This window comes from Muntiacus reevesi, chromosome 16, assembly GCF_963930625.1.
Source record: "Muntiacus reevesi chromosome 16, mMunRee1.1, whole genome shotgun sequence".
Taxonomy (NCBI): domain Eukaryota; kingdom Metazoa; phylum Chordata; class Mammalia; order Artiodactyla; family Cervidae; genus Muntiacus; species Muntiacus reevesi.
Genome location: NC_089264.1, coordinates 28,745,836 through 28,762,235, shown reverse-complemented (window position 1 = coordinate 28,762,235; position 16,400 = coordinate 28,745,836). Strand labels below are relative to the sequence as shown.

At 35.1% G+C, this 16,400-nt stretch overlaps 1 protein-coding gene across 4 annotated transcripts in view; it reads left to right on the top strand.

The window, feature by feature from the left end:
- PDLIM5 (PDZ and LIM domain 5) overlaps nt 1–16,400 on the top strand; it is a 226,911-nt gene that overhangs the window by 158,149 nt on the left and 52,362 nt on the right. The gene's annotated exons all lie outside the window — the stretch shown is intronic.

Below are 16,400 nucleotides of genomic sequence, written 5' to 3'. Positions count from 1 at the left end.
TTAATGGCTAAGTAATATTCCATTGTGTATATGTACCACAGCTTTCTTATCCATTCGTCTGCTGATGGGCATCTAGGTTGCTTCCATGTCCTGGATATTATAAACAGTGCTGCAATGAACATTGGGGTGCACGTGTCTCTTTCAGATCTGGTTTCCTCGGTGTGTATCCCCAGGAGTGGGATTGCTGGGTCATATGGCAGGTCTATTTCCAGTTTTTTAAGGAATCTCCACACTGTTCTCCATAGTGGCTGTACTAGTTTGCATTCCCACCAACAGTGTAAGAGGGTTCCCTTTTCTCCACACCCTCTCCAGCATTTATTGCTTGTAGACTTTTGGATAGCAGCCATTCTGACTGACGTGTAATGATACCTCACTGAGGTTTTGATTTGCATTTCTCTGATAAGGAGTGATGTTGAGCATTTTTTCATGTGTTTGTTAGTCATCTGTATGTTTTCTTTGGAGAAATATCTGTTTAGATCTTTGGCCCATTTTTTGATTGGGTCATTTATTTTTCTGGAATTGAGCTGCAGGAGTTGCTTGTATATTTTTGAGATTAATCCTTTGTCTGTTTCTTCATTTGCTATTATTATTTGGCCACAGCAATCAGAGCAGAAAAAGAAATAAAAGGAATCCAGATAGGAAAAGAAGAAGTGAAACTCTTACTGTTTGCAGATGACATGATCCTCTACATAGAAAACCCTAAAGACTCTACCAGAAAATTACTAGAGCTAATCAATGAATATAGTAAAGTTGCAGGATATGAAATTAGCACACAGAAATCCCTTGCATTCCTATACACTAACAATGAGAAAACAGAAAGAGAAATTAAGGAAACAATACCATTCACCATTGCAACAAAAAGAATAAAATACTTAGAAGTATATCTACCTAAAGAAACAAAAGACCTATACATAGAAAACTATAAAACACTGATGAAAGAAATCAAAGAGGACACAGATAGATGGAGAAATATACCGTGTTCATGGATTGGAAGAATCAATATTGTGAAAATGAGTATACTACCCAAAGCAATCTATAGATTCAATACAATCCCTATTAAGCTACCAACGGTATTCTTCACAGAACTAGAACAAATAATTTCACAATTTGCATGGAAATACAAAAAACCTCAAATAGCCAATGCAAACTTGAGAAAGAAGAAGGGAACTGGAGGAATCAACCTGCCTGACTTCAGACTATACTACAAAGCCACAGTCACCAAGACAGTATGGTACTGGCACAAAGACAGACATATAGGTCAATATAACAAAATAGAAAGCCCAGAGATAAATCCACGTACCTACGGACACCTTATCTTTGACAAAGGAGGCAAGGATATACAATGGAAAAAAGACAACCTCTTTAACAAGTGGTGCTGGGAAAACTGGTCAACTACTTGTAAAAGAATGAAACCAGAACACTTTCTAACACCATACACAAAAATAAACTCAAAATGGATTAAAGATCTAAATGTAAGACCAGAAACTATAAAACTCCTAGAGGAGAACATAGGCAAAACAATCTCCGACATAAATCACAGCAGGATCCTCTATGACCCGCCTCCCAGAATATTGGAAATAAAAGCAAAAATAAACACATGGGACCTAATGAAACTTAAAAGCTTTTGCACAACAAAGGAAACTATAAGCAAGGTGAAAAGACAGCCTTCAGAATGGGAGAAAATAAGGCAGAATTTGAAAGGTGCTAAAGAAAACTCTGCTTCATACTCTGGTGACCGAAATGGGAAGGAAATCCGGAAAGGAGGGGTGTGAATATGCATGTAGCTGATGCACTTGACTGTATAGCAGAAGCTACTATACTGTAAAGCAGCTAAACCCCATTAGAGAGAGAGAATGAGATAAAACAACAAAGAACAAATTCTTTCCCCTTGCAAATAAGTTCCAGTTCTTTCAAGGTCTCCATTTATATTTCCTTCTTTTCCTTGTTTCAGTAAAGTACAAAGCTCCAAGTAAAATTTCTTTGACCCAATCCCTTTTATTCGCTCTCACAAAAAAATAAACCTCATTTTGGATGGTGTCATTCTTTATTTCATAATCTTCTTTTAACTTCTGACAGTCTCCTTAGTCCCTCCATGTGCAAATCAAGGATTCCCTATTTGCTTATTTTAAAATTCTCTTTGGGATGAAATTGATAATAAATGTAGAATTAACAGGCTCAAATAATGTTTTTAGGCTGATAAAAAAAAACAACAAAGGCAGTTGAAGTAAAAATTTCAGCTTGTGATTAAGGGCGTCAGAAATTTCCACTTGAGGTTTAGTTAATTTAACTTACCAGAGAGAAAAACATAATTACAAATGAACGCATATTTATTGTTGGGAAGCTGGCAGAAAATTCCCATTTTTCCTGACGACAGACAGTTTCCTTGGCTAAAATAAATAACTTTGCTCCTCCAGTGAACCCCAGAGTTACGGAATGCAGCTACAATGCTGGTATATTCCACTTTTCTTTTTTCCATTTTCTGCTTAGCAGTATTATTCTGTGAATGCTTGCTTTGTAGAAGACTGAAAATACTAACAACAATTTATTGTAATTTTGCTCTTTTACCTGCTATAAAATATATGTAAGGTTTCTGAATTTTTTTTTCCTATTGAAATAGTACTAAACTATTGAAACTAGTCACTAAACTAACTAGTGAAATAGTACTAACAACAGGTAAGTGTATAGGTAAGGTCGTAGCACAGAAGACGGAAGAGAAGTGGTCAGTTGGATCCTATGATGAGACTAAATGAAATTAGGAATGCACCCCCAAAAGACAAGACTGTGTGATTCCACCTGTGTGAGGTATCTACAGTGGTCAAATTCACAGAAACAGAAATAGAATGGTGGCTACCAGGAGCTAGTGGAAAGTGGGGAAAGGAAAGTTGTTATTTAGTGGATATATAGTTTCAGATTTATAAGATGAAAAAGCTATGGAGTTTGGGAAATCTGTTTCACAATAATAGCTATACACTTAAAATGGTGAAGGTGGTAGTTTTTTTGTTTTTTTTTTTTTGTTTTTTACAATTGAAGTGTAGTTGACTCACAATGTTGTGTTTCAGGTATACAGCAAAGTAATTCAATTATTCTTTTTCAGATTATTTTCTATCATAGCTAGGACAGTAAATTTTATGTTGGCTTTTTTTTTACCACAATAAAAAGAAAGTGAGGAATGCAAATTGTCAATTGCATTTAGCCACAGAGAGGTCATTTGGGATCTCAACAAAAATATGGTTTTCCAGCAGTTGGAGAGTGAGCCCACTTGAGGCAGTGGAAGATGGGCAGGCAGGTGAGGAAATGGAGACTATGTAAGAAAACTTATTTCATCGTGTCTGGATGTTAAGGTACATGGGGGAAATGGAAGGTGAAGGTGTTTTCCTTGTTATTGTTGCTTTAAGAGAACCTATAGCATTTTTGAATGGGGGTGCAAAGCCTGCAGGGGACAAATAGAAAATGTGAGAGAAATTGATTGAGACTGCTGTGAAAAGGGGAGGAGCTAGAGCCTACAGCATAAGGAATTAGCAATTTGAGAGTTGTCAGGGCTGGTGGATAGAGTTCCTCTGGCTGCTTCTACAGGGATGGTCAGGTTGGTAAGTTAATGAGATGGGCAACCTCACTCCTGCTTTGCCCGAGCAGACGGTTTACATGGGTCCCCACTGAAAAGCGTAGAAAGGCCCAGTGCAGAGATTATACAAAGAAAGGCACAATTGCAGAGAAAGATAATGCACAAATAGCTCTTTGTTCATTTTCCCTGGGAAAAGCAGGCCAAAAGTCTGCAAGCCCAACTCTCCAGACATATCTGGGAAGTGTTCATACCTCTCTCTAGTGAGAAATGAAAACTGACTTATGTAACAGATCAAGCAGAAAGTCTTGCTGCTTCAGAGATGCTATTAATTAGAGCTTCTTCCAACCCTAAAAAGAATATATATTGGGGAATGACAAAATGAGAATAGATATTGATGTCTGTTCATATTAAATGAGGTAGTTTAAAATTTTCTTAAGTCTATTATTTTCAGACATTAGCTAAGCAAAGGAATAGGTAGTCAGTGTTTGTAAACGTGGGAAACCTCCCAAGTGCATTTGTTTGGAAACTTGAGAAATCTGGCTTTAAAGGCTATTTTATGAGTTATATGAACTTTATTTTCAAATGGTATTCATTTTTCCAGTCAACAGAGTTTGTGGAGGTGTTGGAAAACTCAACTCCTTCAATTTACTCTTTTTTTCTTACCTGTCCTCATTATGTATTATATACTAATTATGTTATATAATACATGCATTATGTATCAATATATAGGTGTCGATCATTATTTTTTCTACGATATTGATAATTCTTTATGTTTTAAAGGACATTTTAAAAGTTTTTTTTGGAGTTCTAGTCATTTCTTTGAGGTTGTTCTTGTATCAATTCTTAAACAGTAACACCTGTCTCACCTGAATTGGGAAACAGTTTGTAGAAGGCACAAGATATATTCTGTGGGGAAAAAATGCATATATAGTGAGTTTGTACTTGAAAACAATAAATTTCTCCAGTGCATTTATTCAACAAATACTTATTTGTTGTTTACTATGTTGTAAGCACTTTGTTTTACTTATACCAGTGAACATTAACTGTCCCTGACCTCAGGGAGCTTCTAATCTAGTGAAGGAGTCCAGATTCAAACAAATAACCACACAGATTGCATAATTAATATAATAACAAATTATGTGAAGAAAAAGTACAAGGTGGTATAAAACCATATGACACAGACAGCATTTAGGCAATTTGGGAAATTAGGGAGGCCTCCCTGAGGAGGTGACATTTAAACTGAGGCCAGAAGGATACTTAAGAATTAGTGCAATGAAGGTGTAGCAGAGAGCTGGGTATAGAAAGTGAGATGTAATAGACTGTGCGGAGGCCTTGAGATGGGAAGAATGTTTAAGAAGAAATGAAAGACCACTGAACTGGAGCAAGCCAGACAGAGAGAAAGCTCTATGAGAAAGGCTGGTGAGTAGGGAGCCTAGGATTACAGCTATCCATAAAGCAGTGCTGGCAGCATCTGAGAACCAGACAAGATCAGATTTATGTTTTTAAAATTTCACTCTGGTAGCTGTGTGGAGACATTATTCTCTGTGACAGGGAGTCAACAAACCTTTTCTGTAAAAAATGAGATAGTAAATATACTAGATTTTGTGAGTCATGTGGGTCTGTTGCAACTACACAGCACTCCATGTTTTATGGAAGTAGCCATAGACGTTATGGAAGTAGCCATAGACGTTATGTAAGTAACTGAACCTGGTTTTGTTCTATAAAACTTGTTTATAGATGCTGACATTTGAATTTCATATAGATTTTACGTGTTGTGAAATAGTCTTTTTTATTTTTTAAATCATTTAAAGATATGAAAGCCATTGTTAGTTCCCAGGCCATGTGAAGCTAGGAGGCAGGCTGACTTTGACCTGGGAGATGTTGTTTGCTGACCCTTGTTATAGCGCTTATTTTATTTGTCTAACTTTTTTTTACTCTGCCTCTTAAATGATGTTTACTTCTACCTTAACATTTTTCTTAAGTGATCTACACTTTTTTTCAAAACTCTGGTAAAGGTATGACCAGTACTAAATTAAAAAATGGGACTATAACCTCTTCTATTTCTTTATCTTAGTGTTACATTTTCCATTTGAAAATCAATAGATGTGACTGACCCATTCTACTTTTTTTTCACAGGCTTTTAAAAAAATATATAATTTTTTGTTTTTCCTATTTATTTTTTTTCCCCAAAGTGTTACACTTGGTGCTTTCTTCTTTCAGACCTCACACTGAATTTTTTCATCTTCTTTTTACCTGGTAATGCTCTTAAATTTAAATCTGACATTCAAAATAGAAAATGGTAGAGACATCAGGAAAACAAAATGCATCATATTCAAACAACACAATTGCTTGCAAAGGTTTGTTTCTGGTTAGATAAAATAGTTTCTTTACATCAAGGTAAACAGCATCCGTATTATTTCAGATCTGCAGATAGTTATTCTGACTTGAAGGGAAATTCCTAGTTGCTTTTGTATACTGTGCTATTCAGCCCCACAGGATGCTGGAAAGCATAAGGTTTTGGAAAGAGTACATACAGACTTTGTTCACCATCCATCTGAGCCTTACTAGGTATATGATATGATATGTTATTGGGCAACTTAATTAATTTCTTCTCTGAAGCGTGCACAATGCATAGTGATGGAAATTCCCACCCACCTTTCTTCCCCCTGTAAGCATGATAGTTTAACACATAAAAGTTGCTATCTTAAAAAACAGTCTGTATTTGGTGATTGTGAGGGTGTTTGGTGTTAGTTTTAACCTTCTGCAGATACAAAGTTTAAAAAAAAAATCTAACAGTATTCCAAAATGGAACCAATGTTCTTTTAAGGTAGTATGCATGATTAATGTCTGTACTTTTCATTAATATTTCCTCTGCCTTGTTTATTTTACTTCTGAAAACTCAGGTTTGACAGTTCTCTGGAAGACCTACCTCAGAGTGGACCTCACCCACCTACAACTGCTCAGGTTTTACATATTGGTGGCCAAGTAGCCACACTTTCTAAAGTAACTACGTATTCTAGGTAGAGTTTCTTCCTCTTGTCTGTCTAAATTTTAATGCTGGTGGTGATAGGTACTAAAACTGTTTGACTGCTAATAAAAAGGAAAAACTGATCATAGATTACAGAACTGACATCACTAATATATAGACAGAGCTTGGCACTTAGCCTTGGTGGAACACTGCTTTACACTACTTTTAAATTTTTCATTTTTTGTTTTGATTCTGAGTTCTAATTTAGAGTCAGGAAACCTGTGCCTTTTCTCTATTCACTGTGATTTGGAAAGTCATCTTTCTTGAGTTTGTCATAAGTCTATTGCATTAGAGCACTCCCATCTAAAAAAGAAGTGATAGAGATTTTATGTTCTAGGTGCCCAGATATATTCTAAATGTATTGAGGTTAATTTTTTTAAGATTTTGATGGACTCTGCTCATACTCAATCTTTTTATACTATTATTTTTGATACAATATAATGAAAGAAATTCATTATAGTTTCCTTTTCTTCTTATAGAAGAAGGATAATTTACCTGATTTATTTTTTTAGCTGACTTTTTTGTAAACTTAAGTGTCTTGTCATTATTTGCCATTATTTCCCTCAAATAGAAGCCATTGTCTCAAAGATGCAGAGTAATTGAAAAACTCAAAGTTGAGTCAGTTGGTAACTTTATTCTTCCACTTTGTATGACACTCATATTCCTCTGCTCTGCTGCTTATCTCATTTTTCTTTTCTTTTTCTCAGACCCCCTTTTTTCTTTTCTAGCCATTCAGAACAGTTAAAACATATCTACACAGTTCAATTAAATTATAGACTTATCAAAAATTATACTTAAGCAATTCTCTCTCTGTATGTACATATATATATGTGTATATATATATAAATGGCTTACCACTGTTTTCTTAATTTGTCTTCTAATGGTTTGTAAAATTATAGCCAGTGGAACTAGGAATAATGAATTATCAAATTCTTCTAGAAGAGAGAAGAGGAGACAGGGAGAAGAGACTTATATCAACCCTCACAGTTTTAGGCATCTGAGCTCTTATTCGCTTGAGTTGAGTTTGATACATAAGTATGTTGTGTTAGAGGTGGCCATTGTCACCAGTTTTGGAAAAGGCAATCATAGTAGTGAGGATATTCATGAAGAACTTATATGCGTAAATAAGAGAGGCATAGATTTCATCCCATGCATTTTAAACTTTCTTTTTACCTAATAAAAAGAAGAAGTTCTCAATTCCAGCCTGATAACCAGATTTGAGAGGAGGGCATGGCAACCCACTCCAGTATTCTTGCCTGGAGAATCACCATGGACAGAGGAGCCTGGAGGGCTACATACAGTCCATGGGGTCACAAAGAGTCGGGACACTACTGAGAACCTAAGCAACAGCAGCAACCAGATTTGAAAATCATTACAGTCCTAACGACGCAGTGTTAATTCCTATCTAGATATATGAGCTTTTCTAAAAGACCAAAGGACACTATTATTTTAAATAATTGGAATTTTGAAGGTAAAATTTCATAGCAGCATTTTTGAATCTTTACAGAGCTAACTGAAAATAGAAATACAGAGCATCATTAGAGAAGGTGATCTTTTAATAAACTGTAACTGCTGTTTATTTCTGCAAAGGTGTTTGCCCTCCCCAAATAGTTTTACTCTCAATATTTAAAAGTTATTTCTTGTCTGTATTAATATGTATTGTGACTTCTGAATAAGCAGCCGATTGTACCTGCTTCTCTTGAAAACTTGAGTCTCAATAAAATGTCAGGCTCTGGGTGTATATCATCTCTAAGGTGTATATCATCTCTACATTCTCATTATGTAGAAACTTTTTGGAAAAGTTGGCATAACCTTCTTTCTTTTTCTGCTTACTGAAATTCACACTTCATGTTTGAATTTATTTTCTACTTAGTTGTTGACAAAGAAAAGGAAAGGAAGTTGTTGAGAAATCAGTCTTCAAATGTGTATTGTTATATGATACTGATTTCACTTTAAGTAGGATTAGAGACTGTGATCTTAAAAACATTCAAAAATGTTTGTATAGTATTTAAACCAGTTTTATGGAGGATTATGTATCAGAGTTTAATTTCTGAGAGAAATCATAGTAACAGTAAATAAAAGATCTGAGCTCCTTTAACACTTGTGACATGTCCCGCCTTTAAAAGTCTAAGTATTAACACAGCATGTTTGCTGTCTTACCTTTATTATGCTACACCTTCTCACTTTCCTTTTTGTTCCTCTCCTCTGTTTTTCTATTGATCAACTTAAGCAGCTCCACAAGAAATGTGGCACCAAGTTCTTTGGAAGCTTCTCGAAACTTGCCTAACTTGTCTTCTCCTGCTAGATACAGTGCTGCAGTTCTGAGCAGTGCCGCCGCCACTGTGTCTGCTGTTCTCGCCGCAAAAACCAGGTAGAAACACATGTACAGTGTGCATCTGATGTGAGCCCAGCGCCCTTCACTGTCTTACAGCTCACCTCTGAGAAAGCATGCCCGTTTGAATCGGCCACAGCTCTGTTACGGGACCTTAATTGTATTGGGGACATGTTTTCTAGGTTGTGGCTAGATCCCACAGAGTTTTTTTTTTTACTGATTTTTCCTAAAATAATCCTTTTATCTCTTTCCATTACCACCATTTATCTGCGATACTTCTCAGTTGCGTGGATTGTTGCATGTTGTGTGCCTATTGACTTTTGCGTTTTTATCATTTTTAATTTTTATGAAACAATTCTGAAACAGAATCAAGCATAAATAGGTATTTTAGGTTTTTGTTGGTTTTACCTTTTCGCACACGCTGGTTGTGTTTGAAGTTGATCTAAAGCCTAACTATTCTAATGTCCATCCATCCTGTAGAAAGAGTAAACCTTTTTATTGTTGTAGAGTTCTGTTTTTACATAATTTCTAGTAGTTTTTATAGCTTTCGATGCTTTCCAAAAGATTGCCTTGATCAACTTTGATGAAAATTTACTCAATTCTGTATTAATGAGTAGAATAACATAATAGACGCTTCATCCTCTTTCTGCTGCTTTGTTCTGTTTCTGTCCCTGTCCCTCTCTCTCTCTTTGGGAATGTTTCAAATCATAAACTATAAAAACTACATACTTACTGCTATCAGTAGTGTGATTTTTCAACTTAAAACTCTTTCTGAATGCTCACCAGGCTCTCCAGTCCTGAAAAATATCACTCACTCCTGGATGCACTTTGCATCAGCCCTGTATCCAAGCCTTTAGCTTTTTCATATCTCCAGCCCTTGAGGAAATCAACTGGCTCTGTCCATGTTAAGAAAACCAGGTACGGGGGAAGTGGATGTCATAAGAGGGGCTTGCTGTCAAAGGTACTACTTTATCTGACACTGAAGCACTGTATTAACAGCCCAAATGAGAAAATCCTAGAGCTGATTTGTGTCCAGTTTTAAATTAACTGTAATTTCAATGCAGCGATAATGCACGAGCACATTATTTTGTATGATTATTAACTTTTAATCCTTTGTGACATCTCTTATTAGCACGCTTGATATTTGGTATGAAATAAGACCCTGTTTTTTTTTTGCATGGATATTGCTATATGAGAAGAATTGTTTAATAAAACATACCTTTATACTTTAAAAAAAAAATGAAAAAGAATAATAAACTAGTTGCTGTTGATTGGCTGCTATCTTATAGTTCTTATATATGAGAGTCTTACTTTGGCAGACAACTTAATTTTCACCATATTTGGGAAATGCTGAAATGCAAAAATGAATTTTTCTCCTAGGCTTAACAATTATGCTAAAAATTATTAGGTATAATGTTAAAATAAAAAATCCCAAATGTTTCCTAAAGGTATAATCTTAATGAAATGACTATATTATTTCTGAAAGAACATAAAATTAATGGCAAAGAGTATGACTATAATTCATAAAAGCCTGATGTGACACAGGCTGCCTATTGATCATATGTTTGTGTCCTACCCACAGTTATGGATGTGCTCAATATACTTAATTACAGACATCCCTTGGAGATAATTAGAGCTTTGGTTCCAAACCACTGCCATAGAGTAAAGAGTGCAATAGAACAAGTCACAAATTTTTTGGTTTTCCAGTGTATATAAAAGTTATATTTACCCTATATTGTAGTCTGTTAAGTGTACAATAGCATTATGTCTAAAAAATTAATGTATATACCTTAATTTAAAACTGCGTTATTGCTTAAAGATGCTGACCATTATCGGAACCTTCAGAGAGTCATAATCTTTTTGCAATAGTGATACCAAAGATCACTGATCACAGATCACTATAACAAATGTAATAATAATGAAAAATTCTGAAATCTTGTGAGGGTTACCAAAATATGACACAAAGTGGGCAGCAAATGCATTTGGAAAAATGGTGCTGATAGACTTGCTTGATGCAAGGTTGCCACAAACCTTCAGTTTGTGAAAAGAAACACAATTATGTATGAAGCACAGTAAAGTGCAATTAAATAAGCTGTGTCAGTGTAACTCTGGATAAATTTTAAGGGAGACGTTTGAACAAGGGGAAGACATGTCATTGTACATTTTGCTCTAAAGAAAAAAAATACCCAAAATTATTTGTGGAATTGTAATCATTAAATGAGCAGAAATATAACATTGTTAGGGCTAAGTCTATACAAAGACAGGTGCTGACTACCCTTGTAATAAAAATTCCTTTGAGAACACAATAGTCTCTAGATCATCTGTTGCTTTCTTGCTTTCTTTCTTTTTAACTAAATGGCTTATGGTATGTTTTGGCTAACATCAGATGGAGATGGGATGGGGAAAAGCACTGGTTATGAGAAAATACCCTGTTTCTCCATTTGTGCCATGCTCATTCAGCTTCTGATTTTTTTATTCCAGTAACTTATTTTGTTCTCACTGTTGAATAGAAAAAGAGCAACATAAAAATCCTTGTATACCTTGTTTGAAGAATTAATGTTTTTCATTTATCATTGTAAAACTGAGATCAGTTTTATAACTTTTTGGTATGTAGTTGTTACGTGGTAAGTCAGTCTGTTTTTAAGCAGGAAAAGTTACTCTTAAAAAAATGCATCCCTGATTTCCTTTCAAATCAGGCTCCTTATTGTTTAAATGAACTTTTTGTTTTTTAAAAAAAGTGTACCTGCAGTTATGAATGGACGGTTTGTCCATGGACCTACTTCTAGAGGAAGTGTTAGTAGCAATTTTCATTACTTTTTATTAACAGTTGTAGACACAAGCTAAATATGTTTGATATCCAGAGAAGGAAAATGGTTCTTGACGAGGTGAGCTAGCTGGTATTCTGCAAAGCAAGAGTTTTCTGAAGAGACCTTGCCCCCTCAGTGAGAAGTGTACTAGAAAGAGCAGTTGGGATATTTTAGCTCTGATCTTTGCTTTTGTTTAACAGTAGTCTTTAAAACAGAGGTCTGTATAGTCAAAGCTATGGCTTTTCCAGTAGTCATGTATGGATGTGAAAGTTGGACCATAAAGAAGGCTGAACGCTGAAGGATTGATGCTTTTGAACTGTGGTGTTGGAGAAGACTATTGAGAGTCCCTTGGACAGCAAGGAGATCCAACCAGTCCATCCTAAAGGAGATCAGTCCTGAATATTCATTGGAAGGACTGATGCTGAATCTGAAGCTCCAGCACTTTGGGCACCTGATGTGAAGACCTGACTCATTGGAAAAGACCCTGATGCTGGGAAAGATTGAAGGCAGGAGGAGAAGGAGAGGACAGACAGGATGGTTGGATGGCATCACCAACTCAATGGACATGAGTCTGAGCAAGCTCCAGGAGATAGTGAAGGACAGCCTGGAGTACTGTAGTCCATGGGTTTGCAAAGGGTCAGACACAAGTGAGCGACTAAACAGCAACAAATCTTTAAAATTATAATAAAATGTAGTACAACACAAGACTTGTCTTTCCATTATACTATTTATATTTAACATGTTGAATTTTAGTACAAAAAGTTGAAGAATTTTGCTTAGGAAAATACAAAAAAATTTCTTGTAAGCAGAATTCTAGAACAAAAGAGACTCATGACTGCTTTATATATCTCGATCCTTTTCTAAATTTCTTAAAGAATTAAGAATTCTTAATAGCATTCTTTAAGAATACTTACGATCTTCCAGAAATACTCCTTTCCTTACCACTTCAGAATGTGTGTATCTGTATATCAATTTTTGTAAGACTTTAGCTAAAAACTGCTTAAACATTGATGTTTAAATCTGTGATGTACAATTGGCTTTTAAAAAATTTAAACATGTAATTATGATAATTAGAATAAAAGTTACCTCAAGATTATTCGTTGAGCAGAGATTCTCTTTTGAAAATAGACTTGAAATTTCCAATTCTTCCTCATCTGCAGCTGAAATTTATTGTTATAATAGACAAATGTGGGGAAAGAATGTAAATTTAAGATAAATCAGGTTACTGACACTGAAAATTCACTTCCTTTTTCTTTTGTCCTCATTAGCTCAGTTTTTAAACCTTTGCTCTATCAGTATACATTTTTCTCCATTTTAAGGTTTTGAAATATGAAGCAGAATCTTTGGTATTCTTGAGATGGAAGTCATATTAATTTTAACATTTCATTTCAGTGCTTGTTTATTTGGCAGACTAGTGAAAATGACCATGTTTGATGCTGAGCTTGGTATTACTCAACATTGCTAATGGATTTGCTCTGGTTTTCTTAATAGGATCTTTTAGAAAGCAGTTTAATTCCTGTTTAGAATTTAGATATACCTTAAACCATTTAAGTTTAGAAAAAATGTATGAGCCATGATTTTAGAATATACCAATCTAAGTGTTCATGACTATTGTATTAATAAATTAGTCATTAGTTTGAAATATTTTGCTGTTAGTGACTATTGCATTTTCCCCATTTTCCCCAAATATAGAATTATATAGCCAATGACTTTATTAATTTTTTAATCTGTGTATAATGTTCATATATTTCTTTAAGTAGAAAGTAATAGTTAAAAATTAGAAAAAAAAAAGATGTTTGATTTTTAGGGGCTTGGACATCATATATTTCAACATGATTGTCTAGATAAAACTTCATTTTCTCCCATTACTACATTAAATATTTTAAGTTAATAGAGATCTATTCCTCTAGAGATGTTTCAGCTCTGTTGATCAATCCTGATATAAATAGAACTTCCTTGCTTATAGCTTAGATTTTTATAGTTTCTTTATAATCTGCACATCCTTTGTATCTAAAGAGTACTGTTTAAGATTTAAACATCTTAGAGTCTTTGGGAGAAAATATCTACAGAACTGTGTACAAATGTTACAATAAAAAATGAAAACATTTTTTGCTTATGAGATACTGTGTGTCATTTAAAATTGAGTTGAGGAGGCAAGATTGTACCTGACCTCAAAATCCTGGATCAGAACTATCTACAAACTACATTTAGAAGCAGAATTGCTAGTGCAGATGAAGGATGTTTATTTGCTAGATGTACTTATCTCTCGATATCTGAGCTGCATATTACGGGATATAGCATTTCTGGAGCACACGCTCTGTGCTCAGCAGTGTTCAGTATTTGATGTGTGTTACATGTGTCATCTCATTGTATTTCATTTAATCCTAGCAATAACCTTGGAATAACAGCAGTATTTTTTTTGAAGTAGGTTGAGTCACAGTGTTTCAGGTATACAATATAAGTGAATCACCTTACTGTATGCCTGAAACAGTGTAAGTCAACAATATTATATTTTTCATATTATTTTCCATTATAGGTTATTACAAGATATTGAGTATAGTTTCCTGTACTATACAGTAGGCCCTTGTTTATCTATTTTATATACAGTAGTAGGTATCTGTTAATCCCAAATTTCTAATTTATCCCCCTTTCCCCTTTCATAACCCATAAGTTTATTTTCTGTGTCTGTGAGTCTACTTCTGTCTTGTAAATAAGTTCATTTGTGTGTTTTTCTTTTTTTAGATTCCACATGTGAGTGATGGCATGTGATATTTGTCTTTGTCTGTGTGGCTCAGTATATAATTTCTAGGTCTATCCTTGTTGCTGTAAATGGCGTTTTTTTGTTCTTTTATGGCTGAGTAATATCCCATTGTATATATGTACCACATCTTCTTTATCCCTGGGAGTGCATTCTGCTGATGGACACTTAGGTTGCTTCCATGTTTTGGCTATTAGAAATAGTGCTGCTATAAACACTGGGGTGTGTATATCTTTTTGAATTAGAGTTTTTGTAAAATAAAATATTCTGTCCACCACAAATCTTTTAAAAGGTACTTAATGCTTAAATTTGGTCTCCATTAATATTCTTTACTGTGTCTTCACTGATAATTGTGTTCAGCACTGCCATTAAGTAAAGCAACTGTCTTTCATTGCTTATTTATGATAAAATTATTAAACTGCTTAAGTTTTTCATGTGTTTTTCAACATCAAGCAGATTTGAGTTTTCATTAAACTCATTAGAAATGATAGAAGAAGGTGATAGCTCTGCTACACTTGAATGTGAGGGAACAATAATAGGGAATAGTATTTCAAGGTAGTTAAAATAGCTCTAGTATGATTTTTCAAAACTACCTGTTATCAGAAGTGCCCTAAGCCCACCATCAGGTTTGGATGACTCATGGGAGGGCTTAACAGAACTCAGTCTTTAGTAGTGCTCATGATTGAGAGTCATGACAGTGAAAGAATACAAAGCAGAATCAGCACAGAGAAAGATGCATGGGACCAAGTCGAGAAGAGAGGAGGCTCGAGTTTCCACGCCTCCCCGTGAGGTCACCCATGATGTGTGGATGCCTATTACAAGGAGTTATGACAAGACATGCAAAGTGTTCTCTGCCAGAGAAGCTATTTAGAAACTAAGTACCTGAGATGGGTTTCGTTGGGGCTCATCTCGTAGGCATGCTGTGCCTCATTTGTACCCAACCTCCAACTTGCAGAAGGGCAGCAGGTGTTTATCATAAACCACACTGTTGATACAGCTTAGGTGCAGTGAGCTCTCTTTATCTTTTAGAGAAACTTTTATATGACTGTTTGGAACTGTTGACCAGCCAAGTTCCCAAAAACCAGTCAAAGGGCAGCCTTGCAGCAGCCTTCCTAAGGATAGGTAGCACCAGCCTGCTCTGTTAGGCTATGCAGGCTTCAAGAGGCATTGGGAAAATTAGGTAATCTTAGTCATTTACAGTAATATAGTGGGCATGATTGCAATTGAAACTTCAGCCTAACAGTATAATTAAGGGTATTTATTTTGTCTAGCTGTTGATTTCTCATATTGAAGGAATTGAGTTTCTGTGCATAGGATTATTTAGTAAGTGGTAGCTCAGCTTCTGTTGAAAAGCCAGTAGGATGTATTATTGTTGTTGTCATTGTTACCATTTTTATTATACTTCATTTAAGAGAAACTGTTTATAGTATTACATCATTCCAAAAGGGCCTACTTTATAATTTGGACTACCTAGAATTACTTTTTAATGATGATATATAAGTGTAAATAAGAAATGACTGGGATGATAAAAGCCATATCATCTTCTCTATCAAACTGGAACCAGCGTAAATAAGACCTCCTGTTAAGCAAATAGCTTTGCTTGAGAGAGGACGGTGGCAGACATGTTTCTTGTATCATGAACATAACACTGGATGCTGTGTTAGGCTACAGATATTGTCTCCTGTTTTCCACTATGTAACACAATGTCTGGCATGTATTATAGTAGGTGCTTGAGTATTTACTGAATGAATGAGTAACCGAGCGAGTGTGCGAGTGAAACTTAGTTCATGAGGTACCAGAAGAATGTGGTAAAGAAAAGCTGCATCTGCCATTTCATACAGATTATCAGGGATTCTCCGATAATTGTTGTATTCTACATGACCCTTCTGGAATGTTGAAATAGAGGAAATTAG